Source organism: Onychomys torridus, chromosome 2, assembly GCF_903995425.1.
Source record: "Onychomys torridus chromosome 2, mOncTor1.1, whole genome shotgun sequence".
Taxonomy (NCBI): domain Eukaryota; kingdom Metazoa; phylum Chordata; class Mammalia; order Rodentia; family Cricetidae; genus Onychomys; species Onychomys torridus.
The window spans coordinates 20,559,725-20,583,929 of record NC_050444.1 but is presented as its reverse complement, the minus strand read 5'-3'; the positions used below and the strand labels follow the sequence as shown (position 1 = coordinate 20,583,929).

The window sequence follows — 24,205 nt, the reverse complement described above, 5'->3', positions numbered from 1 at the left end:
CCCTTCCTGCTAGAAGGTACTTCTCCTTGGGATATATAGCAGGATAAAAATAACTAATACAGTGTACAAAATGCGTAACACAACAGGAAAACACGCAGCATTGATTTGTTTATGTGCCTGATCAGCCATTCAAATTAGTTTAAGAAGCATGAGGATTTTAAGATCTGTTTCTGACATGTTTTGGAAGAAAGCTAGCTTCAGTCTTAAACTATAATCTTTCTAGCTACTTTCCTTCCATGGGTCTGACTCACCTATTTTGCATTGGTTTCATTTTCATACTTCTTGTGGTAGATGTGGACAGATTAGATTCATTTACTTAAATTTCAGGTGAGAAACGAAGTAGTCTTTAAAAATAACCTGAGCAGAAACTCACCAGAATCTCTTGTTAATTAAATCATACCCATGGATTGTGTTATTGTGCTCTGATTTGCTTGTCCTCAACCACATACCTACACATGTAATGGGAAATATTACTGATGTGCAAAATAGAAGCCACAGAGGTAAAGGTAGGAGCACAAGTAGAATTTATGAAGAAAATTAGAGTGCTATCAGCTGGGAAATTGTGGATGAATGTATAAAAGTTGGTGAAGAATTGCTTGAAGACATATCATTCAATAGGAGATTGGAAAACTTTTCTTTTTGAAGACAGGTAGTGCACTGAAAGATGGTGTGTTTGTTAGGATTCTGTTGCTGTGAGAAAACACTATAACCAAAAGCAACTTGGGGAGGAAATGGTTTATTGACTTGCAGGCTCTATAACTACAGTTCATTGTCAGGGGAAGCCAAGACAGCAACTCAAGGCGGGAGATGAAACAGAGACCCCAGAGTAACTGTTTTCTGGATTGCTTCCCATGAGCAAGCCATTTTGTTTACACTTGGCCTTCTTATACAGTCCAGGACTATTTCCCCAGGGGTGGCAATACCCACGATGGGTTGATATCCCACATCCACTGTTAACCAAGAAAATGTCCCACAGACTTGCCTATAGGTCAAGATGGAGGAAATTCCTCAATTGAGATTCTTTTTTCCAAGGTATGTCCAGGTTTCTGTCAAGTCGACAAAAGCCAATCAGCACAAAAGGCAATGAACTTTGAAACTCCAATCCTTATCTAACATAGTTCCTTAAAATAAATTAATATCAGAATTAGAAGGAAAGATAGTCAATCATTTAGAAGTGAAGCAGAAGTCTAACCCCAAACCTTAAAACCCCATAATATTTTAGGCAAAAGAAGTAAAAACTATGTTCCATGATTTAGATACATATCAAAAAGCAGAGAAAGCAAAAGAAAAGTATACAAGTGGCAAATGCTAAACTAAGACACATTTCAAAGTCAGGAAGTGGAAGTGAGGACACATCAATGGATTGGCAGAAAATGTTTGCATAGTCCGCATTTGGTATACATGATTGATATCCAAAATGCAGGAAGGATTTAACTCAGGAGCAAGAAAACAACATGAAATCAAGTACAAAAGCAGCTGTATTTTGTTTTGTTTTAAAGAACACTGAATTTTGACAGTCAAGTCTGGAGTTTGGGTTTTCATTTGGTCTAATAGCATCAATGTGGCTTTGAAAAGGTCTTTTATCATGGCTTTGAGTTTTTATTCAGAAAAAGAGCATAAGTTCAGCACAGTAGCTCACTGTTCTAGACTGCAAGAGCCTTTTAATTACACTAGCTCTTATTACTACCATATACTATGAATAGATTGGTGTGTCTTACCTTCATTTTTGTTGCTGTGAGAAAATATCATTATAAAAGGCAATCTCAGCACTTGGGAGTAGGTATGTGAATTCAAGACCAGCTTGCTGTATATGACAAGTTCTAGGACAGCTGGACTGCTATACTACTTGCATACTTGCAGTATTATACCTATATTCTGTTCTCTTAAGACATTGTCATTACAAACAAATTTGAACAAAATGCTAATGTTTATGTGAGGAGGTAGATCTTGTACTTTAAGTAATCCTATGGTAATTTTATAATACTTGGGATGTCCAATTAGAACTTTAGTATCGCTACTGACATTTTCATTTCTTTTAAATAATGTTTAGGAGCTTGGAAATAATTTCCTGAGAACTATATCTATACATGTGAAGTAACCATGCACTTATCACAGTGAACTAGGCTAATGGTTTGCATTTTTAAGGGTAACTGCGATTTCTATAATTTTGGAAGTACAAATCAGTGCTCAGGTGATTTTTCTTCAGAATATGCACACTGAATCTCAATCTATGTCTTTGAACATTTATTCAAATTCACATTCTTTGAACTTTGAGGGTGCTCTGGTCTGCAATAAATATTCTTAAAATCTGAGAAAATCTGAGAAATACAATTTATAGTACAAGATTATAAAGCTTATGAATTAAATATATAGGAAAATACATATATATTGAGAAATGCTAAATTATGTAGTAGATATTATAACCACATTTGTTTGTATTAGTTCTTTTCTTCACTAATTAATTTGACTAACAGTAACCTAGTGTCTATTGTGCATCAGGCACCTAGTATAGTGTAAGATTAACATGGCCCTCAGGCTGTAAGCACTCATCACTTCACTGTAATTAATATTTATAAATAGTTATTAGTCCAGGCTTTTGGGTATCAGAATAAAAAACCTGTTCAAAGGAACAAATATAATAAAAAGGGGGTTGCCTACTGGCCCATCTATATCACTAGAGGAAAGTTGAAGCTGGCCACAGGGAAGATTAAATAAAATATCTAGATGTGTGAGGACTTCAAATTTCTAATCCCTGTTTGTAGCTGTGTAAGAGCATAATGATATGATTTTACACTTTTACCAGCTCTGGCATAGAAGAGAAAAAGAAGATGATTTTTTTTCCAGCTGGAATAATTCTGGAAAAAGACTCAGATAGATTTAGTCTGGACAAATGTTAACCCATACATTCAACATAGAGTCTAGAACTTGCCAAAAGAGAGTAGAGACTATAACCATGACTCTTTTTCTAAGCATGATATAAAATTAATATGTATAATAATAATAGTGATTTAAAAATACTACATATTTTCTTCAACAATTTTAAAACCCACACTTTAAAAAAATTATGACTGAATATTTTAACCAATGCATATTTTTCAGCTCATTTCAAAAGTGAACCTAAGTTTTAAAGAAATGATTGCAACTGAGGAGAATAATAATTATGCACAGAATTGTGAGATCTCCATCAGTGATAAATTTATTTAATATGTGGCTTATTTTAAAAGAAGAAATTAAGGTATATTTATAAGCCTGAATATTTATACTTTTATTTGATTTTTATACAAGTGTTATCAAATTTTTTACCATTTTAGTTTCAGAAAGATTGTTCAGCATAAAACAAAAACTATCAAGGTTATTTTAACAAAAAATTCAGATAACATTTAAGATTCTCTTTATAGTGAGTCTATATTACCCTTGTCAATGAAGGAAGCTATTTCTATGAGACTGCAGACTAACATTAATATGGTACAAGTGGGGGGAATCATTAACACTCCTGAATGACTAGTTATGACATTTCTTTCAGTGCCTTCATAACTACTAAATTAACAAAAGCAGAACTTAGATTATTTTGAAGGAAATATTAAATGTCAGATATATTGTTTTATAGAGCATCTAAACAAAAAATCCAAGAATTGAGTAATTTCTAAAATTAAATATTCCTTAAGTTGCCTATTAAAAATTATTTCTTTAATGTAATCATTAGAAAGAAAGAAATTAGAATAATTTTTAAATTTATGATTTGAATGAGCAATGATCAAGTGTATTAATAACAGAAAGGAAAAATGGATACTAACTCAAAATATGCCGTACAGGGGAAAAATAAAAGTATAACCATATAAAGTGCTACTAATTCCCAGAACTAGATATTTAAGATGCATTTTTGTTAAAAAAAATTTACTTAGTACTAGAACACAGGAAATAATAGAAAATGCATTAGATTGACCATCCAATTCCCTAACTTACAGTATTATTGGCATAAGCTATATGACTTCAGAGATTTTAACAATTTTACACATCAGTTATATCATATCTAAAAGAAAATGGTTGAGTAGATGATATTCAAGATTCCTTAAGCTGTTCTAAGTTGTTTCCATTGTCTAGTTGGTGTTACAGGTAGTGTAGGGGTTAGATATGAGAGGATGATAATATGGCTCTACCAGAATGGCCTTTCCTCTGTACTCCAGGCATCAGAGTCCCCAAGCAAATAACACAGAAAACAGTACGTTGAGAAGGAGGAAGATATGGTAAATGGATTCTCGTAGGCAAGCGGGCAATGCAGACAGTGGAAGAAGCTAAGTAGGAATTTCACAATAAGAGGGATCAGGACATAGACATGTCTGGATGGCTACTGAGGACGTCACGTATTCTAGGATGATGATAATCAGCTTAGAGGACATAATTGAAAGAAACAGTAGAGTCATTTGGAGAGTTATTGGTCTAATCCTGATAATTGATCTTTGCCCACTCTATGTTCTATAAACTTAGGTCTTTGGTTTGAAACCAGTATCTCAATACACTAAGAAATATTCTACAGTTGTTCCTGATACTATTTCAATAGCATAAAGCCTAAACACCATTCAATACATTTATCATGAAGTGAAAATAATATTACAGGTTTTGTGGAGGGAGATGCTGAGAGATAGTCTGAAGGGAAGGAATTGGATTTTCTTGGCCTGCAGCTAGCAGAGGATCCAAATTCTCTTGAATAACAGTGAGGAAGGAATGAGACCTTGATTTGGCAAGGACTTTAGGCTACAGGGCCTTGATAGAGTCACAAGAAAGGAGTCTATTGAGACAGGATTCTTAAAATCCAAAGGGAGGACAGAGAATATATGTGAAGCAGAGGGAAAATGTGCAATCTTTCTAACTCAGGGGCCAGAGCAGACCTTTTAGCCACACTGCAACAGGAATGTCATTAGCTGAAAGCTTAAAGGGGAGCAATTCTCCTCTATTTGACCTCTATAAAACATGACTCAGATGTTTGTCTGTCATATGGCAAATTCATGGAGCATAGCTTGCTTGGTTGTTGTTGTATTTCAACAATTGGAAATTTAATTAGGAGTCTGAAAAAGGAAATTTCATAGATCACTGAGAGTGAAAAATAATCTCCAAGCCTCAGCAGAGTTGCCTCTGATTATATTACAAAACAAATCAATATAAACAAAAACACACAGATATGATTCATGTGTATTGTGATCTAAAAAGACACACTGTGAAAAATAAGGAGTTTGAAGTTGCTGTGTTAGATACAGAAAAACATGGGTTAGAGAGATGGTTCAGTAGTTAAGACCACTTGCTGCTTTTGCATAGGATCTGGGTTCAATTCCTAGGTCCCACACTGGGCAGTTCATAAATGCCTATATTAACTCCAGTTCTAGAGTATGACACTACCTTCTGTCTTCTGTGGGTATCTGCAGCAGGTGATGTACACACAGACAAGCAATCACAGATATAAACATACACATATAATAATAAATAAAGTTAAAACAAAGAGAAACACTATGAAAATCAAATTCAATAGCTATGAGAGTGTTAATTATCAGTCTAGAATTACCTGGCAAAAGGGCCACTGGGTATGCCTCTGGAGGATTATCATTCTCAAACTAATTGATTGGGAAGATACATTGTAATTATTTCCTGGACCATTACCTAGGCAGAGGTCCTGTTAATCCTGGGATTTGCAAACGAAAAACCAGCTCACAATTTTAAGCCAAATTTGAAGCAAGCTTTAAATACTGACCAGGATGGACTCTGGTCAGGTCCAACCTGGGATTCCAGGATTAATTTTTGCAGGGGTTTAAAAAGGCAAAACCAAGAATTTTTTGTATTTTCCATCAGGTTCAGTCAGGGGCAAGCACACATCCTGATGTATTTCCCATCTACCCTCACACAGAGGTAATATCCCTTGCAATCAGTGACAGAAAATTGGTTTTACTCTCAAACAAATTTTCATGAACTCCAGAGACATGGTGGTTTCTGGAGTTTCATGCCTGCACAAAATCCCTGGGTGAGCCAAATGGAGATTCTGAGGTGGACCTGATGGTCCATGCCTATAATCCCAACTCTCAAGAGGCAAAGGGATTACCACAATTGGACACACTACTGGAGTCAGGATGTACAGGAAGACATTATTGCAAATAAATAAAAAAATAGAGATTCTACTTCAGACAGACCTTGGGGACATGGCACTATTCTGGTTGTTCATGAATCACAATATATGTATATTAAAAAAAATCACCACACTATAAAAACAGAGACTTGACATGCTAAATAAACACTACCATTGGGCTACAATCTGATATACCCTGCCTTTTATTTACATAGATATTTATTCATTTATAATTAGCGTACAAAGTAATAGGTTTACATACAGAATTCTAATAAATTCTTTGTTTTGTCAGTTTTATCTTCCACCTCTGCCATTTCTCCCTTCTTGTACTCACCTGTTTTTTTTCAATATTCTTTCTTTTCTATGTATACTTAATATTTTATCTATGATGCATCATTGGGATTTATTTTTCTGGTCCTGTCCATTTGATTTTCTCTATTTCTTGTGTGAATATGATGTGCCTTTCCTTAGTTTGGGGAATTTTTCTTCTATGACCTTGTTGAAGATCTTCTCTATGCCATGGGCTTGAGAATCTTCTCCCTCTTCTGTGCCTACAGTTGTAAGATTTGGTCTTTTCATGACACTTCTCATTTCCTACACATACTTTTTCTGTGTTTCTTTTTAAAAAAATTCATAATCTTTGCTTGTTTGTCTGGTTCCTCTATTTGATCTTCAAGTCCTGATAGTCTATCTCCTGCTTGATTCATTCTACTAAGAAGTCTTTTTCATAAGTTTTATAAATGTGTTGTTGAGCTTTTCAATTTCATTTTCACTTCAGCTTGAGTTCTCTTCACTCTTTCTCTATCTTAATTTAATTTGCTTTTCTAATCCCAGATTGCCTTCATCATTTCTATTCACCTTATGTTTGAGTTTTCTCAGGCATCATTATCATTAAAGTGTTTATTCTCTCAGTATTTCTTAATGTGTTTGCCAGTATTTTATTGAGTATTTTTGCATTAATGTTCATGAGGGAGATCAGTCTGTAGTTCTCTTTCTTTGTTGCATCTTTGTTTGGTTTAGGAATCAGGGTAATTGCAGCCTCATAGAAGGAGTTTGGTAATGTTCCCTCTGTTTCTATCGTGTGGAACAATTTAAAGAGTATTGGTATTAACTCTGCTTTGAATATCTGGTAGAATTCTGCAATGAAACCATCTGGTCCTGGGCTTTCTTTGGTTGGGAGACTTTTAATGAATAATTCTATTTCTTTACGGGTTATTGAACTATTTAAATAGTTCATCTGGTCTTGATTTAACTTAGGTATGTGATACCTATCCAGAAAATTATCCATTTCTTTTAGATTTTCCAGTTTTGTGGAGTAGAGGTTTTTGAAGTATGGCCTGATGATTCTCTGGATTTCCTCATTGTCTGTTGTTATGTCCCTCTTCTCATTTCTGATTTTGTTAATTGGGATGCTCTGTCTTTGTCTTTTGGTTAGTTTGGATAAGGCCTTGTCTATCTTGTTGATTTTCTCAAAGAACCAACTCTTTGTTTCATTAATTTTTTGTATTGTTACTCTGTTTCTATTTTATTGATTTCAGCTCTCATTTTGACAATTTCCTGGCATCTATTCTTCCTGGGAGATTTTGCTTCTTCTTGTTCTAGAGCTTTCAGGTATGCTGTCAAGTCACTAGTATGAGATTTCTCCAACTTCTTTATGTGGGCATTTAGTGCTATGAATTTCCCTCTTAGCACTGCTTTCATAGTGTCCCATAAGTTTGGGTATGTAGTGTATTCATTTTCATTGATCTCTAGGAAGTCTTTAATTTCTTTCTTTATTTCTTCCTTAACCCATTGGTGATTCAGTTGAGCATTATTCAGTTTCCATGAGATTATAGGTTTTCTGTAGTTTTTGTTGTTGTTGAAATCTAACTTTAAACCATGGTCGTCTGAAAGAACACAGGAGGTTATTCCAATTGTTTTGTATGTGTTGAGATTTGCTTTGTGGCCAAGTATGTGGTTGATTTTAGAGAAGGTTCCATGGGGTGCTGAGAAGAAGGTATATTCTTTTTTGTTTGGGTGGAATGTACTGTAGATATCGATTAAGTCCATTTGAGTCATAACATCAGTTAAATCCTTTATTTCTCTGTTAAGTTTCAATTTGGCAGATCTGTCCAATGGTGAAAGTGGGGTGTTGAAGTCTCCCACTATTAATGTGTGGGGTTTTATATGTGATTTAAGCTTTAGTAATGTTTCTCTTATATATGTGGGTGCCCTTGTGTTTGGGGCATAAATATTCAGAATTGAAACTTCATCTTGGTGGATCTTTCTTGAGATGAGTATGTAATGCCCTTCTTGATCTCTTTTGATTGGTTTTGATTTTAGTTTGAAGTCTATTTTGCTGGATATTAGGATGGCTACACCAGCTTGTTTCTTAAGACCATTTGATTGGAAAGTCTTTTCCCAGCCTTTTATTCTTAGGAGGTGTCTATCTTTGAATTTGAGGTGTGTTTCTTATATGCAGCAGAAAGATGGGTCCTGTTTTCGTATCCATTCTGTTAGTTTGTGTCTTTTTATAGGTGAAATAAGTCCATTGATATTAAGGGATGTTAATGACCAGTGATTGTTCATTCCTGTTATTTTTTTGGTGGTAGTGTGTGTGTGTGTGTGTGTGTGTGTGTGTGTGTGTGTGTGAGTGCGCGCGCGCGCACACGCGCGTGCGTGCGCTTCTCTTCTTTGAGGTTTACTGGTGTGGTATTATCTATAGCCTGTGTTTTCGAGGGTGTATCTGACTTCCTTAGGTTAGAATTTTCCTTTTAGTGCTTTCTGTAGGGCTGGGTTTGTGGATAAGTATTGTTACATCTGGCTTTGTCTTGGAATGTCTTGATCACTCCATCTATGATGACTGAAAGTTTTGCTGGATGTATTAGTCTAGGCTGGCATCCATGGTCTCTTAGTGTCTGCATTACATCTGTCTAGCTCCTTCTGGCTTTCAAAGTCTCCAGTGAGAAATTGTGTGTTATTCTGATGGGTTTTCCTTTATAAGTCACTTGGCCTTTTTCCTTTGCTGCTCATAATATTCTTTCTTTATTCTGTATGTTTAGTTGTTTAATTATTATGTGGGGAGGGGACTTTTTTGGGGGGTCTAGTCTGTTTGGTGTTCTATAGGTTTCTGGTATCTTCATAGACATTTCCTTCTTTAAGTTGGGAAAGTTTTCTTCTATGATCTTGTTGAATATATTTTCTGTGCCTTTGAGTTGGTATTCTTTTCCTTCCTGTATCCCTATTATTTGTAGGTTTGGCCTTTTCATGGTGTCCCAAATTTCCTGGACATTTTGGTATGTGACTTTGTTGGCTTTATTATTTGCTTTGACTGATGAATCTATTTCTTCTACTGGATCTTTAACACCAGAGATCTGCTCTTCCATCTCTTGTATTCTGTTGGTTATACTTGCCTCTGAAGTTCCTGTTCATTCACTCAGATTTTCTATTTCCAGCATTCCTTCTGTTTATGCCTTCTTCATTTTTTCTGTTTCCCTTTTCAGGTCTTGGACTGTTTCTCTCATCTGTTTCATTGCTTTTTCATGGTTTTCTTTCAGGGATTTATTGTTTTCTTCTGCTTTATTTGTCTTCTCTTCCAGTTTTTTTTTTTAATAGCATTCTTCTCATTTTTTGTCTGTCTCTTCCTCAATTTCATTTTTTATTTCTTCTTTATAAGCATGAGGCATCTTCATGATGTTATTCTTAAGTTGGCTTTCTTCTGCTTCTTCCATTTTGTGATGTTCATGACTTGCTATTGGAGGAGGGCTAGGTTCTGGTGATGCTGTATTGTTCTTTATTTTGTTGTATTTACTTCTGCCTTGATGGCTGCCCATTTCCTTGTGGATTCGTTCTTGGTCTTATCAGTGCTCTCTGGTCCAGATGTGAGTTCCAGGCTGGATGGGAGCTGGGGGCTGGTCTCTGAGTCTTAGGAAGTGGTGAGGGTCTCGGGCAGATAGGTGTGGAGGCAGGTCATGGAGATTGCAGGGTCTACTGGGGGTCTTGGAGAAGGGGAACCTTCTCCCAGGGTGCCTCCTGCTGGATGGCCAGAAACTGGGGCCAAGTTGGGTGTGTCTTCCCCAGAATGGCTGGTGCCCAGGGATAGGACCTAGGGGCAGGCCTCCCTGGGTATGATCTCAGGCACTCACCTCTGGTCCAGATGGGAGTTCCTTTTCTTAATGTGTGTGTGTGTGTGTGTGTGTGTGTGTGTGTGTGTGTGTACACATGAATATGCTTTGATCTTTCATATTATTTGTATTTTTGTGATGGGACTAAGAACTTCTTTCATTGTTAGTTTTGTGTCTGATATGGCCATATCAGCCTGGAACAGAGCACAAAATATGAATTGTGCCAGGTAAGACCTAAAAGTTCAAGATACCTTAGGTGGAATGAAATCAGGTAGACATAGTGGCCAGGGCTGGCATGGAAGAGATGCATCCTGGTCTCAGCCTGGAGTTTGAAGATAGGTCTAAAGCTTGGAGATATTACAAGGAGAGGGGAAACAGGTAGACTCACCCAGTTAGACCCTGGAGCAAGTACAAAACATGGCTGAATGGTGAGGTTGGGTATTATGTAAAAGAGTCTGTTTCTTGTGGCTAGTCTCCAAGGGGCCTGGCCAGAACCTAGAGGTTGGGGTAGTGTTGTAAACAAGACTATCCATAATAAGCTAGAGTACTTATAGCTGGACCCAAGCTATATATGGAGGGTTTGAGATGGTATATGAAGAGGAGGATCTGGCATACCCTGTTGCAAGATTTATAGGCTCTGGCTGGATGGAGAAGTTGGATGTGGTGTTTTGCTATTTCCAGGAGTTGCTGAACAATGTCCCCATGGATACTGAAAGACTGTATTTTTATTAAATTTGGTATCTAACCACACATTGCATTTAATACCACAAGGAAATTTGGAGTTTTTACCCATAAGAATGTTTTAATAAAGTCCAGCTAGATTGAGTTATCTCATATTAACTAGACATAAGTTCATGTAAAGAAAAGAAAGTCCAAGGCAGCCTTTGGAAAATAGAAGTTTCCTGTAGCAGGGTTTCTCTTTTGAGCCACCAACCAGCTCCCAAATCATGACACAGAGACTTATTATTAATTATAAATGCTCGGTCTTATCTTATGCTTGTCCAGCTAGCTTTTGTATCTTAAATTAACCTGTTTCTCTTCATCTATGTTTTGCCTTGAGACTTTTTATATTTCTTTCATTCTGTACGTCCTACTCCATGTCTGCCTGGCTGGTTCTGGGCATCTCCCTCTTTTTCTCCCTTGTTCTTTCTTCATTCTTTCTTCTCAAGCTGAGATTCCTCCTCCTACTTACTCTTTCTGCCTGCCAGCCCCACCTATCTTTTTACTGCTTAGCTATTGGGCATTTAGCTTTTTATTAGACCAATCAGGTGCCTTAGGCAGGCAAAGCAACACACTTTACATCTTAAACAAATGCAGCATAAACAACACATCTTTGCCCAGTTAAAGTAATATTCCACATCAGTTTCCAGGTTTACAACTTACCCATTCGGTGGCACTATTTTTTGAAATAATTTTCTTACTCTGTGTTATATTACTTTTAACTATATAATTTTGGGAAAGAACAAAAGTCTTTTTGGCATTTTGCTTTGCTCTTTGGAGCTCAGATCACTTCTACAGTATCTGCAAACGATAACTTCAACCTGTAGAGAGGTCTTTTGGGTATATGTCACATGGTCCTGCAATTCTGAATGCTCAGTCAGCCATGTTACCCATCACTTCCAAGCTGTCCAACTATGTCAAAGTGAAGAATAGTCACTTAAGCTTGAACTAAAGGCCCTAATGGTTAGAATAACACAGTTATTTGAATTGGGACTCAGAAATCTACTTGGTATAATCAGTATCAGTAAACATGCAGTTTCATGTGAATTAAAATGGCAAATGACTTATCTGAAATACATTACTTGTACTTCTATATTATATTAATATATTTGGTATAATATATTAATATATACTATGTATAAGTTTCCTAAAAGCATTTCAAGACAGTCATTTTGTTTTGTGAACCTATAGCCTTGAACACATTTTTTGAATACATTTTTTTTCTAAAAGTGTGACTTGTAGAGAATGTTAGAAAATAAAGACAAATATTTGGAAATGAAGTAAGGGAAGTCTGAAGCAAATAATTTCTGATCGACTGGAAGATTTGAATATCTATAGAATTGCTTTGAAAGCTTGTATCTTTTAATGCATCCCCATAACCTCCATCTTGTGTAAATTACTTATGCAATACAGTTATTTTCAAAGACTGCTTATTTCACGATACCTTGCACCTCTCCTTAGGATCATTAGTAAATGTTTAACCATGGGATTGTTTAAAGTCACATATATATCTTAAATTAGCATAATAGATACTGCCTGTTTGTGATCACAGAATCCATATTTTCTCTGAAGTTCTGAGGTTTATTAAATGAGATTATTCCTTTGAATTAAAAAAAAAGCTAGAGCCACAGTAATTATATTATCACACTACCTGAAAAGAGATCACATGATAATACCTTATCATTTATCTATGCGTTTGAACAATGCATACTGAGCAGCAACTGTGAACTAAATGCTACCCAGCTAGGATCCCTACATCAGAGCTTGGCAGTGTTGACAGGCTCTTGGTAAGGAGTGATAATTGTAGGGATTGCATGCCAAAGGAGCTGACAGAAGTGTGGCATTACATTAGATCAGAGAGTGTATAGGAACTTCAAGTCTTTTTTTCTTTTCTTTCCTGTTTTTATTAAGAAAAAATTTTTCATTCATTTACACACCAAAGATCTCCCTCTTCCCTCCTTCCACTCCCCCACAGTCCCCCTCCCAACCCACTCCCACTCCCCCCCCCAACAAGAAAACAAGGCCTCCCATCAGAAGGCACATCCAGTAATAAGTACAAGCCCCTCTCCTTGCCTCAAGGCTGCACTAAGTGTCCCATCATACGTAGTGGGCTCCACAAAGCCTGCCCATGCACCAGGGATGGATTCTGATCCTACTGCCAGGGGCCCCCAAGCAGATCAAGCTACACCATTGTCTCTCCATGCAGAGCATCTGGTTCAGTCCCTTGCAGGCCACACAGCCATTGATTCAACTTTCATGGGTTCCCACTAGTTCCTAAAGTAAGTCTTTTTTTTTTTTTTCTTTTTTGAGCTGAGGATCAAACCCAAGGCCTTGCGCTTGCTAGGCAAGCACTCTACCACTGAGCTAAATCCCCAACTCCGTCAAGTAAGTCTTAACTCAATTAGTGACATTCAAGTTTCAGGAAAACTAATAGTTGGCCAAGAGATCAAAGAAAACCACAGGTGATATTGTTGATTATCCAAATATTGGCAAGGCAATTTTAGTTGATATTAGATGTGTTCAATTAGTACTTGTTACCAGGAATTTTTGTCCTTTTTTGAAAAATAAAAAGTATAAATAATCTGTCCCCTGAGTTCTGAGATGGGTGTGGTGACTGGAAATAAGGAAAGAGAAAAGAGACATTTAGATCTCTTGGAATTTTTTATGAACAGAATAAAATGGAAGTGCTACACAATACACCTCTCATCTCAAAGGGACTGAGAGAGGGGTTACCCTGAGCCAAACGTAAGGGGTCATGCTAGGCAACATGGATTCATGAGGCTCTGAATGACATGTTCTAACACTTAAGCAATTTGATAACCATGAAAGTTCTTTCATAGACTGTTAAACAAAGAACAAAATAAAGCAAGTGCAGGCCGTCTGCAAACGAAGCTGACACAGTTGACACAATCCCTTCAGCATGGTTTCCTAGAATGAGAGCTTGTCCAGGCCACACTGGCCTCAAGCTGGGTGGGAGATACTAGACAGATACTGTATCATATATGGAGACTCCCTAGGCAGGATGAGGACTTAACAGGAAGGAGAGGTTTCACTTTCAATAGGAGAGAGGAGCTTTGTCAGAGGAGGGGGAGGAGGGAAAACTGCAGATGGGATACAGTAGAATCTTCTCTTTTACCTAAAAATGAAAAAAAAGAAAAAGAAAAATGAGAATACTAGGAGAGAGAAGGCCAACACTATGAAAGGATGGCACAGGTAAGCTAGAGGAGTCTTTTCTGAGGACAATCTTCATCTCAGACCTCATGCCTGGGCACTCTCTCTGAGGAGTTCCTTATCGATCTCAAAATAAAAGAAAGGTCAACTTTTTATAACATTTAGGGGAGGTAAAATGATTCACATCATGGGATTTAGTTCAGTGAAACAGATAAGACACAGAGTGTGAAGAAGTCAGGCAGGTCGAGAACTATCAGTTCACAGCACAGATTGTTTCTTAGGTCTCTGTTCCAGCCAGAAGTGCAGAGAGGAGTGGCCTTATTAAAGCTGTGGGACCAGGTCTAACACACACACACACACACACACACACACACACACACACACACACACACACACTCCCATAAATCAGAAAATTTCCCATATATACTGGAGAAAACATCTATTGAGTAGATTACAGTAAGAAGGCTCAAACCCTACTGTCATTGCTAACAGTTCCAATATTATCTAATCACATTTTAAACTTTTGGGTTTGTGGAAGCTAGTCTTCTGTTAATCCATTTTAAAGGTTTTACTTTGTAACTGAAAAGATGTCAGGCCAGAATATAGATAGGCAATGAATGGCTATTAGTGGAAGTAGAGTTAGCCCAGGATAGTTTAGCTCTGGATATGCCATATTTCAACTCTATATAACTGAAAAGTTCTAATCAGTCAATCTTGTGGAATATTGACAATATTTTTGAGATTTATTTTTATTTTATATGTGTAAGCGATTGCCTGCATATATGTCTGTACACCACATAAATACAATGCCTTCAGAGTCTAGAAGAGTTTATTGGACCCCCTGGTATTGTAGTTACAGACAGTTGTGAACCACCATGTGGGTACTGGGAATTGAACCTGTGTTCTTTGCAAGAGCAGACAGTGTTCTTAACCCCTGAGCCATCTATCCATCTCCAGCTTTGTAGAATCTTAAGCATGTTTTTTTTTTTTCCTAAGAACTTTATTTTATTGAAGTTTATAGAAATGTCACTAAGTGCCTTAGTGAAGCTCTTATGTTGTTCATTGGTTCTGTCTTAGTTAGGGTTTCTATTGCTCTGAAGAGACACCATGATCACAGCAACTCTTATAAAGGAAAAATTCAATTGGAGCTGGCTTACATTTTCAGAAGTTCAGTCCATTATCATTATGTTGCCACATGGTGGCATGCAGGTAGACATGGTCCTGGAGAAGGAGCTGAGAGTCCTACATTTTGACCTGTGGCCAACAGGAAGTGAGCAAAGTTTGAGCAAAGGAAACCTCAGAGCCCACCTCCCCAGTGCCACACTTCCCCGAACAAGGCCATACCTATTCCTACAAAGCCATACCTCCTAACAATGCCACTCGCTGTGAGCTTACAGGGACCAATTCCATTCAAACTACCATAGTGCCCAAAATCAAATACATTCCTATGCAAAAATGAAGCTTAGAATAGACTAGTACATTATGGTAGTTTTTAGGAATTGCCTATATGGGTTAGATTTCCTTGCATGGAGATAGAAGATTCAAGAAAGTTTACTTCCTGTTCTTTAAAAACATGTTTGCCTTTTTAATGAGACTACAAATGAGAAAGGTGAATTGTGCCAAAAAGTACATTTGCTTCTGTTGTGGTGGTTTTGGTTAGAAGCATGTGGTATAGGGGCTGATAAGTTTTGAGTTGTTCTGCATGATAGAGACATTCTAACTTTGAGTTGTAGAAAATTTTATAAGTGAAGTTATACAGAGAAAGATCCATGAAATAATTGAAATTTCACACTGTTGGAAACCATGACTACTGGTCATGAAGGTTTAGAACATTCAAGAGGGGAAAAAAAATCAGTTGGTTAATTTTAAGTACTTTGTGTCAAATATGTTTTGACAGCTCTTTTTTTTTGGTTTTTCAAGACAGGGTTTCTCTGTGTAGCTTTGCGCCTTTCCTGGAACTCACTCTGTAGACCAGGCTGGCCTTGAACTCACAGAGATCCACCTGTCTATGCTTTGACAGCTCTTGATAATATCTCCTGTATTATAAACTGTACCACAGTGAACATGCTCTGTGGAGTGCTTTGTTTAGTTTTTTTATTGAGGAAATATAAAAAAAAATCTCTGAACAAACAAATCAAATATAGATTACATTTATGAGAGAGGTATTGTGAAATACTATTTTAACTGTGTAAAAGTGTATTACATTTGCTTCTGTCGCTTTTGTTAATGATGCAGAGATGTGTTAATATTTATTTTATTAAATAAAATTAACCTGCGGTCAAGAGGCTGAGTCAGCAACTAGCTGACAGGAAGTGATAGGGAGGAACTAAGTGTAGGGAGTGTTCTAAAGTTGGGGCTGAGCAGAACAGGCTGTCTTCCAGAGACTTAAACAATGGAAGAAGGTTAGCTACTCGCAATTCAGCCTCTCTGAACTAGCAGGATTTCTCCTCAATTTTTGAATCTTGAGTTTTTTGTTTTATTTATTTATTTGTTCATTTATTTATTTATTTGTTTGTTTGTTTGTTTGTTTATTTATTTATTTATTTATTATTTTTTAAATCTACAGTGGTTTTTATTTTTTCCTTTTTAATTATTTTCATATTTATATTTATTTTTTCTTTATTATTATGTGTTTTAAATTTTATACATCAGCCATGGGTTCCCCTGTCCTCCCCTCTCCTGCCCCCACCCCCACCTTCCCCCCAGCCCCTCCCCTCCATTCCCATGTCCTCCAGGATCAAGGCACCCCTGGGGATTCATTTAAACCTGGTGGATTCAGTACAGGCAGGTCCTGTCACCTCCTTCCAGACTGAGCAAAGTGTCCCTGTGTAAGCCCAAGGTTTCAAAAAACCAGCTCATGCACTAAGGACAGATCCTGGTCCCACAGACTGGGTGCCTCCCAAACAGTTCAAGCTATTCAATTGTCTCACTTATCCAGAGGGCTTGATCCAGCTGGGGGCTCCACAGCCTTTGGTTCATAATTCATGTGCTTCTATTCATTTGGCTATTTGTCCCTGTGCTTTTTGCAATTTTGGATTCAACAATTCACGCTCTTGCAGACCCTCCTCTTTCTCGACAGTTGGACACCTGGAGCTCCATCTGGGGCCTGGCTAAGGATCTCTGCATCCACTCCCATCAGTTATTGGATGAGAGTTCCAAGATGATTGTTAGGGTGTTTGGCCATCTGATCACCAGACTAGGTCAGATCGGGATTTCTCTCGACCATTGCCAGCAGTCTACAGAGGATATATCATTGTGGATTTCTGGAGACCTCTGGAGCACACTGCCTATTCCTGTTGTCATGTGGTCTTCATTTATCCTGGTCTGTTATTCCTCCTTCTCCCTTTCTGTTCTTGATCCAGCTGGGATCTCCTGCTCCCCTAAGCTTTCTTTCCCTCAAATCTTGCCCTTCATGACTCCCACTGCAATCCAGGTTGTTCATGTAGATCTCATCCATTTATCTGTCATTGGGTGATCCTTGGGTCTTTCCTAGGGTCCCGTTTTCTAGGTAGCCTCCCTGGAATTGTGTAGCAGTCTAGTCATCTTTGTTTTACATCTAGTATCCTTCTATGAGTGAGTACATACCATGTTTGTCCTTCTGAGTCTGGGTTACCTCACTCAGGATGATTTTTTCTAGATCCCTCCATTTGCCTGCAAACCTCATGATGTCATTGTTTTTCTCTGCTGAGTAGTACTCCATTGTGTATATGTACCATATTTTCTTTTTCCATTCTTCAGTTGAAGGGCATCTAGGTTGTTTCCAGGTTCTGGCTATTACAAACAAAGCTGATATGAACATAGCTGAGCAAATGCCCTTGTTGTATGATTGAGCATTCCTTGGGTATATGCCCAAGAGTGGTATAGCTGGGTCTTGGGGGAGATGGATTCCCAATTTTTTAAGGAAGTGCCATATTGATTTCCAAAGTGGCTGTACAAGCTTGCATTCCCACCAGCAGTGGAGGAGAGTTCCCCTTGCTCCACAGCATAAGCTGTCTTCTGTGCTTTTGATCTTAGCCATTCTGACAGGTGTAAGGTGGTATCTCAGAGTCGTTTTGATTTGCATTTCCCAGATAATTAGGGATGTTGAGCAATTCCTTAAATGTCTTTCAGCCATTTGAACTTCCTCTGTGGAGAATTCTCTGTTTAGTTCTATAGCCCATTTCTTAATTGGACTGTTGGGCATTTTGATGTCTAATTTCTTGAGTTCTTTATATATTCTGGATATCAGCCCTCAAAAGCATCTTCAATGGTGCTGGAATAACTGGATGTCAATGTGTAGAAGGCTGCAAATAGATCCATATCTGTCACCGTGCACAAAACTTAAATCCAAGTGGATCAAAGACCTCAACATAAATCCAGCTACTCTGAACCTGATAGTAGAGAAAGTAGGAAGTACTCTTGAACGCATTGGCACTGGAGATCACTTTCTAAATATAACACCAGTAGCACAGACACTGAGAGAAACAATCAATCAATGGGACCTGTTGAAACTGAGAAGCTTTTGTAGAACAAAGGACACGGTCAACAAGACAAAGCGACAGCCTACAGAATGAGAAAAGGTCTTTACCAACCCCGAATCTTGAGTTTTATAGAAGGACAGAGAGCTAGATAAAGTTTCCTTTGGTGGCCATGATAGAGCTGGTGCCTGAGGGAACAGAATTCCCTCCTGGCTGTGGCCTGTAGGGCCAAATCACTGCTGGTAGCTGTGAAATTACAATTGCCGGCTGCAGCCACAGTATTTGATGCAAAACAACAGATAGTCATGTTCAGCTCTGATAATTTGAGCATCAACCACAGAAGTAGTGTGAATTTGGGATTATTCTAATTTAATGATGAGGTGGTTTTTTGTTTTTGTTTTTGTTTTTGTTTTTTTTTTTTTTTGGCCAGAAAAACCTGATAGGCTCCCTGGATCTTTCTGCCTTAGCCTCTCAATGCTATGATGTCAGGCATCAGCACCCTGCCTGGCCTTTTAAACTGGTCTTGGAAATATGATCTCAGATCCTCTTGTCTCTGCATCAAGTGCTCTTATCCACTGAACCATCACCCAATCTAAACAGTATTAAATTTTTATTGAAAGTAGACTTTTTTCATATAATACATTCTGATTACAGTTTTCCTTGCTTCAACTTCTCCTGGATCTGTCCTTCTTCACTCACCAAAATCATACCCTTTCTTTATCTCACTCATTGGAATATAGACATCTGAAAAAGTAAAATAAGATAAAACTAAACTAACCAAACCACAATAGGATATAACAAACAAACAGAAGAAAAAGAGCCAAAGGAAAAGTTCAAGAAACACACTGATGCAATGGCACACATGTTCACACATACAGTAATCCCATAAAAACACAAAACCAGACACATTATATATACACAAAGGACCAATGAGGTTAAAAAAAAAAAAACTTAAAAAAGAAAGAACTCCTAATAAAGCATTTTAAGACATAGAATCTTCAAAAATGCTATCAAGTTAGCTTTTTCCCTTTCTTTCTCTCTCTTTCTTTCTCTTCCTTCCTTCCTTCCTTCCTTCCTTTCTCTCTCTCTCTCTCTCTCTTTCTTTCTTTCTTTTTTAATTCATTTTACATATGAACTGCAGTTGAGTTGGTTTTGTCTTTGCCATCTCCTCCCAGGCACTAGGCCTGGCCTTAAGTGTGGTTTGCATACTCAGTGAGACTTCCTTGGAGAAAATAAATTTTTCTTTTGTGAGTAGCTGTCAGTTGGAGATAGCTTCTGAGTTAGGAATGGAGGCTTTTGTCTATTTCCTCTCTATTTGTCCCTCACTGGGGCCCATGTAGGCCAGACATGTGCAGGCCTTGAGCATGTTGCCATAGTTTCTGTGAGCTAATATATGTTTTGGTCTAGCTATGTTTAGAAAGCTTTGTTTCCTTGGTGTCCTCTAGCCCTTTTGTCTACTAAATTCTTTCTGCCCCCATTTTCTCAGGGTTTCCTGATCCTTGATAGTAAGGATTTGATGAAAACATCCTATTCAGGACTGAGTTTCCAAGGTCTCTCAATATCTGCACTTTGTCTAACTGTGAGTCTCTGTTTGTTCCCATCTACTGCAGGAGGAAGCTTCTTTGATGATGGCTGAGCAAGGCACACATCTATATGTACAGCAGAATATTGTTAGGAGTCCTTTTATTGTTGTATCCCTTTAATAGAACAGTAATATATGATTTTCCATTGGCTTATCTAGTCTCAGGATGTTGGTTACCTAAGCAGTGTTAGTGATGGATTCCAATTAATGGAGTATCTTAGAGTTTCTATTGCTGTGAAGAAACACCATAACCATGGCAACTCTTAAAAAAGGAAAACAATTAATTGTAGTGGATCACTTCAGTTCAGAGGTTTAGTCTATTATTTTCTTGGTGGAAAGCAAGGCAGCATGCAGGCAGACATGGTGCTAGAGAAGGAGCTGAGAGTTTTTACATCTTGACTCACAGGCAACAGGAAGTGGTCTGAAACACAGAGTGTGGCTTGAGTATATATGAGACCTCAAAGCCTGTCCAAAGTCCTTTTCCAACAAAGCCATACCTAATAGTGCCCTTTCCTTTGGGGGCCATTTTCTTTCAAAACATCACATGGAGTGATCCTTAAATCCAATCAGACATTTTTTGGTTAGTCCTTTAAGTTTTGTTCCAGTTTTGAACAAGTGCATCTTGCTGACAGGTCACCATTACAGATTGAAGGGTTTGTAGCTGGGTTGGTGTTACATTTTTCCTTTGGGACTATGCAGAGTACTTTCCAGTAACATGAACATTAGTCATAAAGAGGTGAAGACTCTAGGTAGCCAATAACTTGGCTTCTCCATGTTAATTGAGTTGTGGAGGTGTGTTTTTCAGCAGTAGGCTCTTATCAATTTGTGGAGAGCAGTGAATATCATTGGCAATAGCCAAGGTTGTTTGAGGATTCTCATGGGATCCTTTTGCCCAAAAATTCAATTAGATATACACCAGTTCCAGAACTGGAAGCTTTGTTTGGTGATAAATGATGTCCAGGTAGGGTTACATCTCATCCATTATGTGATGATTCCATTTAGATTCCCTTCATATATGAATGTATTTTAGGAAGCTTCTACAGTATTTGATTTTTATATGATCTCTCAAATGTTCCTTAGTTTTAGCTGTATATTCCCTTGTTCACCAATTTTTTCCCCACTCCCCATTTGATATTCCCATTCTAGTACCACTCATCCATACATTCACATTATCTCTTTTATTTCCCCCTCCTAGGATGATCCAACCATTCTCTTCTCCTTTACTCTATACCTAACCTCTGTGGTTATGATGATTGTAGCCTGCTTATCAAAGACATAAGTACTAACATCCACATGTAAGTGAGTATACACTATGTTTGTCTTTTTGGGTCTGAGTTACTTTCCTCAGGGTTGTGTTTTTCAATCTCCATCCATTTAACTGAGAATTTCATAGGTTCAATTTTTAGCATCTTAGTAATAATCCATTGTGAAGATTAACATTTTCTTCATATATTCATCCATTGATGAACATTTAATTTGTTTCCAATGTCTGATTATTTTAAATAAACCAGCAATGAACATGGTTGAGCAGGTGTCTCTGTAGTAGGATGTAGAGTCTGTTGGGTATATGTCCAAGAGTGGTCCGTATTTGAGGTATAGTGATTCTGATCTTGAGAAACCACCACACTAATTTCCACAGTGGATCCACAAGTTTGTACTCCTACTAGAAATAGCTAAGTGTTTTTCCTTATCCTTCATCCTTGCCAGCTATCATTTGTTTTGCTGATTTTGGTCTTTTTGACTGGTGTAAGATGAAATCTCAAAGAAGATTTTATTTGCATTTGGATGATAACAAAGGATGTTGAATATTTCTTTGGTGCTTCTCAGCTATATGAGAATATTCTATTTAGAACTTACTCCACTTCTTAATTGTTTTCTTGATGTCCATATTTTTGAGTCCTTTTTACATTGGATAGTTTATGTCAACTTGACACAATTTAAAGTTATCTGACAGGAAGGAACCTCAGTTAAGAAAATGCTTCTGTAAGATATTCCTGCCCTGCTTGAGTTCCTGCCTTGACTTTCTTTAATCATGAACTACAATGTGGAAGGTTAAGCAGAATAAACTTTTTCATTCTCAAATTTCTCTGGTTATGATGTTTCATTACAGTAATAGTAAACCTAACTAAGACAAGTGGTACTATGAGTGAGGTATTGCTATGACAGACATGGCAGGGTTATTTTGAGGAGAGTCATGGAAGGACTTTGGAACTTTGTGCAAGAAAAACCATTGAGTGTTTAATGCTTTAGTGACCTGTTCTGTAGTAGTTTGGAAGAAAGAATGTTGTGGACAATGTAAATGATGGAGGCCTGGCTTGTAAAGTTCAGAGGAAAGTTTAAAGATTTTCTTGGTGACATTTGTTATTTTGAATTAATACTCTGTGGTCCTAGTTAGCTGGGGCTGAAGAATCAGCTATGATTAACAAGATACCAGAACTACTAAAGTTAGACCTTTGCTTTGCTGGAATACTCAATGCTGATCATCTGGAGTTGAGAAATTAGCAGTAATTAAGAATAGATCAGCATCACTCAGGTGAAAGCTTCTGTGAAGTGTTTCCTGAGAGTCAGCACACAGAAGTGCTAGTTTTGTAGGCATTAATGGGTCATGGAGAGTTGCTAAATCTTGGCTGATGTAGAATATTATTTTAAGATGTATTCTACTTGTTTATGCTGTGGAAAATTTGTTTAAAGATGCAAAGATGTGCTGCATTCCTTTATGTTGCATTTATTTAACTCTGTGAAGCTGTGTTATTTTGCTTATCTAAAGCATCTGATTGTCTACTAAAGAGCTGAATGGCGAATAGCAAGGCAGGAGAAAAGATAGGCGGGGCTCACATGCAAAGAGAAAAAAATAGGAGAAATCTGGGAGGAAAAGAAGAAAGAGCAGGAAGAATCAAGGAGAAGAACATCAGGGACCAGCTAGCCATGAAGTAAGAGTGAAAGTAAGATATATAGAAGTAAGAAAATAAAAAAGCCCAGAGGCAAAAGGTAGATGGGATAATTTAAAGTTAAAAAAAAAAACAACTGGCAAAAAAATTAGCTAACCCAAGGCATTTATAACTAAGAGTAATTCTCTGTGTGTGATTTATTTGGGAGCTGGTGGTAGGCACCCCAAAAGAGCAAAGACCCCCAAACTATAAAGAGCAAAAGAGTAAAACCAACTAACAGTACTTGGTACTGTGTGGTAGGGCTGGATTCCATGAAGAGAACCCAGGAGAGGCTACTGGTAAAAAAGTTCCTTGCCCAGTTGCAGCAAGGAACCTCGGTGATTTTGGAGATGCCAGTGTCATGGATGCCCACCAAGAATAGCAGTAGTTCACCGAAAACAGCAGTAGTAGTGAAGTGGAGCCGGCTCCAACTTAGAAAGTAGCTTGTGTGTGCTACAAAGGATAGAACTGGAGGAGTTACCCAAGCACCTTGGAAGAGCCCAGAAGATCTTGAATGAATCCCAGATAACAGGATGTTGAGATATTTACACTGTTGGAGTTTCATTTTGCTTTGCTCAGATTGTAATTTTGCCCTGGTTCTTCCTATGTGAAGAAAGTATTTAACTTAATTTTGATTTTCACAGGACCTTACAGCTCAAAGACTGACCTTTTTTGAAGAGCTTGGATTGGATATTTTAAAGACTGAACTTTCAATGTGTAAAGACTGTTGGACTCTTCCTTTAATTTTTTGTATTGATTCTTTGGGAATTTCATACCATGCACCCCAATCCCATTCATTTCCCAGTCCTTCCATTACCACCCTCTACTCTTGTAGCTTCCCCACAATAAGAAAAAAATAGAAATAAAAATTTAAAAAATAACTTCCCTCCTCCTCCTTTCCCACCTCTCCATTATTTGTCATAGTGGCATTGAGAACTGCAGTGTGTCTTTCTCCTTTTGCCCAACAGCTTTCCTTGTAAATGATCACTGCAAAGAGACACTGGTCTGGTTCAAGGCCTCTGGCTCCTGCTGCATATCACTATTGGACTCCTCACTGTGACTCCTCTTGGGTATCCTGATGTTGCCTTGAGTAATGGAGATCCTATGGCTATGGTTCCACATTACTGGTCCCTTCA

General features: G+C 37.6%; 1 protein-coding gene across 1 annotated transcript in view; it reads left to right on the top strand.

The window, feature by feature from the left end:
• Positions 1–24,205, top strand: part of Cnbd1 (cyclic nucleotide binding domain containing 1) — a 362,101-nt gene that overhangs the window by 38,189 nt on the left and 299,707 nt on the right. The window lies entirely within an intron of this gene.